Raw genomic sequence first — 4,400 nt, 5'->3', positions numbered from 1 at the left:
CGAATTATCCATCCCCAGCTTTCTCTGCGGAACTGGTTCGGACATTATTCTCAGTTACCTGACCGGGTTATCCTGCATAATATTCTCCAGGAACTTCCTATCAAAAGTGGGAAACAGTTTAGACTCATATACCTATTGGAGTATGCAGGGAGCAGTTTAACCTCTTGTACCTGTTGGAGGATTGAGAAACAGTTTATACTCGTATACTCTTTGGAGTCTGGTTTCGATTTAATTGAGCGATATAACACCGGCTTCAACCAAGGTCCGAATGCTATTCTTGAGAGCAAAGCAATCCTTGGTGGGATGAACGACCCTCCTGTGGTATGCACAGTACTTTGGGTCCGTAGTGTTGTCAGCTTCCTCCTGATTTGTGATAGGTGGTAGCTTGATCCTGTTGCTTCCAAGGAGGGATTCGAAGATGGCTGGAACGTCTTCGTCCTTGAAGGAATACTCTCTTTGGAGTCTCGGACCCGAAGTCTTCTGCTGTTTTCGGAATTGATTTTGCGACGTCTGGTTAGCGTCAACAGCTGTCGCAGGTGATTTGTCTTTACCACGAGAGGCAAAGTTCGAGTTCGGAGGATTAGCCATCGGTAGGTTCCTCTCGGCCTTCTTCCTTCGGAGGAAGCGTTCTGCTTGTTCACCGCGCACCTTCAAGTCTTTCCAAGTGTTAGACGGTGCCGTTCCCATTGCTTCGAGGATGTCCAATGAAAGATTATTGTGACAAGTCTCGAGGATAAAGTCTTCACTGACCGGATCCCTGCAATTCATCGCTTCTCGTCAAATAGTGTGCCAATTGAAATTTCGGTGTCGTTGTCGAAGAAATTAGCGAGGAATTTTGTCTCCATGTCGTCCCAGCTATTCACGCTTCCTGGCTTGAGGCGACGATACCAATCAAAGGCGGCTCCACAAAGAGTGCCAATGAAGGACCGTGTCATCAGAGGCTCATTACCAGAGATAACACCCAGGTACGATTTGAAGTAAATTAAATGCTGAGTAGGTGAACCCTTCCCATCAAACGGCGTGAAGTTAATTAGACTGAACTTCGCCGGATAGGGGATTGATTCCCATTCTCGTGGGTATGGACAAGGAATGCCCGTCTTCTTCATCTCTTGAGCGGAAATCAACATATTGATTTTGCTCTCAAGATTTTTAATCTTCAGGTTTTCACCCGAGTCTTCATCAGCATTCTCGTTACCACCCCCTGCATTGATGGGAGGATTATTAGCGTTATGGGTTTCATTCGCACCTGTGTCCTCATCTTCCAGATTAACCTGATTACGACGACTTGGCTCGCCTTGCTGGTTCGTCAATGCTTGGATTTGTTGGTCATGCATTTCTCTTATGTTCTGCATGGCCATCTGCATTTTGAACTTGAAGCTCTCCTGTTGTTTAGCCATGGCCTCTTCAAGCATCTTGGCCACTTGTTTCGCACTTATCATCAGTGACTCGCGGGGTTGTCCCTCGCTGGATACTGTATTGTCTGATGCGACAGCAGAGCAGGAATCCGATACTTCATCTTCTGAAGGTACCCTCGTCCGAACCCTACCATAATTTCTCCGTTTAATGGCTACAGACTGTAGACGGGTTATACGCTGGGATGCCTTCAGAATCGACTCGAAATTATCTCGTGCCGATGTCTCTTTGCTGGTCATATTGGTGGTGACTCTCGGAAATTCTCCGTCTTCAACCAACCACCGCTCTTCTTTGCCGGAAACGCCTATGCCTTGGTTTTGGCGTTTCGGTACTAAGCTTTTCGAATACTGAAATTCTCTCGGGGACTGCCTTGATGCAGTTGCACTCAGACAGTACCGCCCGAATGAGCTTTGAACAAGGGCACTGAATTTCTAGCCTTCGAGGACTTCTCTTTCTGGCTTTGTTCCTACCCCCAGCACGATAGTACAGCTCTTCCGTTTGAAAGTCAGAGCAACCTATCGTGTGTTGGCACGATTTCTTAGGTATAACATAATCATCATCAGACGATAACGTTTCCTTCTGAGAGTGAATTACCTTCTTCGGGCTTTCAAAAGTTACGCGCCTTGAAACATGCCTTTGCGGGTGTGAGTTCTCAGCGGGCTCCTGGACTTCAATGCGCAAATTGGTGCGCCTAGTTGCCCTGATCTCTTTGTCATGTTGAGGGTGGCGGCGCCTTTTTGGGCGTGAATTCTCAGCGGGCTCTTGGACCTCAATGCGCAAATTAGCGCGCGCAGTTGCCTTGAGCTCCTTGTCATGTTGGAGGTAGCGGTGACCCCCAGCGTGTTGATTCGTTCGGGGTTTTCTTAGTGGGCCCAAACGTTCTTGGATCGGAGCTTTGCTTCGCTCCTCGGGAAGTGGACCGAGGCGCTCCAAGACTGACTTTCTCCTTCGGGAGGATTCTGCATGATCTCCCGGAGTAGCTATGGGAATTCTCAGCGACTTAGCTTGGTCCGCCGGAGGTTGAATTTTGGTTAGAGGCTGCAAAGATTGCTCCTTAGCCTGAACCACCGCTTTAGACTTCGGCCTCCAAACTTTGCGAGTTGGTGGCGGCTTCTTGGCTACCTCTTTCTGCAGCTTTCTACGGGCTTCTTCAGCTTGAGCCCGTGCCTGCGCTGATAGTGCGCGACGTTTGCGGATGCGTTCTTCCAGCGTCGAACGATTCCGTTTGACACGGATCCATTCCATTGTTGGCGGCTTGGAAGAGGTGCCGTTCATCTGTTGTTGAGGCTGTTTGCCTCTTTTGTTCTTCAGATCCGCGTTGTAGCGGATCCCGTCAACGGACTCCATGGCCTTTGCGAACTGTTTCGCAAGGCGTTGACGTTGCCTTTGGCGGGCTCTCTTCGAGAGAGTCACCACGCCTTCTGCGGCAGAAAGGTTGGCCAGAGTAGATCTGCCTTGGTTGGGAATTGGAGGGATCTCACCCGATGCGACTTTGGCATCAAACGGGGCGAGATCTTCGTTAGTGTTTTCAACGTCTTCATACTAACGAGTTTTTTTCCTGGAGGAGAACTTGGACTTCTTGGACTTGCGGGGGGAGGTTGATCCGGACGAGGACAACAAGTATTCCTCGAACTTCTGTTGGTCGAACTCGTATTCGACCTCCTCCATGACCGGGATTGAGATCCGCGGCTGCGACGCTCTGATCTCGTCGGCGAGATCGGTGGCTCCCACTGTGGTCGCCAGATTGTTCGTTCATTGTTGATTCCATTGTCATCTTAAATAACAGCTTTTTGAGTTACAAAATATCCGGTCTTTTTATAAGATCCGGTTACAATGAAAATCAAAGAAAATAAAAGAAAGATTACAACTTTTTATCCTTGTTTGTCGAACAAATCACGAGCTCCTGTTTTGCGGTCACTCGTTTTGTGGGTTCTTCGCCTGCGCTGGGGTTTATCCGTGGACCACCGCGAGATCTAGATCCGGTCGGATCTACGCAGTACGACGGGTATTATTTCACCAAGGAAATAATAGCCGGGGGGATTATTTCACCAAAAATAGTAGCCTTTAGTTCTCGGGATCAAAGACCAAGCTTTGATCCGGAGTACGCCTGCGTAGATCTGAGATCCGGTCCTCTCGAAGTCTTGCCTTATTTGGCGTTGACGATCGCCGAGCACCAGATCTGGAAGAACAAGTCCTCGAAGTCCCAAAGCTTGGATCTCTTTTTTTAGATCTGAGTCTTCAATCTAGCAGAGCTTCGCCTCCAAAAATTCTAACCTTTCAAAATGAAACAAGGGGGGCCTATTTATAGGCTCTCTGAACTGTGCCCGGGCACAGATCTGGCCGGCCACCTATAGGTGGCTCCGCCCTGGGCCGGACACACCAAGCCACCTCAAGGTGGCTCGGCCTTGGCCGAACCACCTTGAGGTGGCTCGGTTTCGGCCGAGCCCCTCTAGGTGTTGGGTTTCCGCTGTTTTTCGTCATTGTATTCGTTTTTCGGTTCTGTGATTGATTTGTCTGGACTCGATTCGTTGATCTGATTTGGCAGTAAATCCGATTCCTGATTTGGCAGTAAATCCACTTCTGAGTTTAAGTCCGAAACTGATCTTGATTCGATCGTGATTCGTCCGAGTCCGCTCTTGGTGTTGATTTGAACTCTGATTTGTTCTGGATCCTGATTTGGAAGTCTGGATCCTGATGTGGCAGTAAATCGGCTTCGGTGTTTGAGTTCGAATCCGTTCCGTAGTTGGATGACTCGTTAACTCATCGACCCGTTGGCTTGATTCTGCACGCGAATGGATGCATTCCGTTGCTTGCATGCGATTCGTTAACCTCGTCGCCTCGTTAATCCACTTCGTTGCGTGTCACTTGGCTTCGGCGTTGTGGACTGACGCTCGTATTTGGATATGTCGTCCGATGGTTCGTCGGTTTGTGCCGAGCTGTGCTAAGGGACCTATAAGCAATTTTATACGCCTACAAGTCCAATGCAA

This window comes from Asparagus officinalis, chromosome 7, assembly GCF_001876935.1.
Source record: "Asparagus officinalis chromosome 7, Aspof.V1, whole genome shotgun sequence".
Lineage (NCBI taxonomy): Eukaryota > Viridiplantae > Streptophyta > Magnoliopsida > Asparagales > Asparagaceae > Asparagus > Asparagus officinalis.
The sequence above is the reverse complement of the archived record's forward strand: the minus strand, read 5'-3'. Positions refer to the sequence as shown.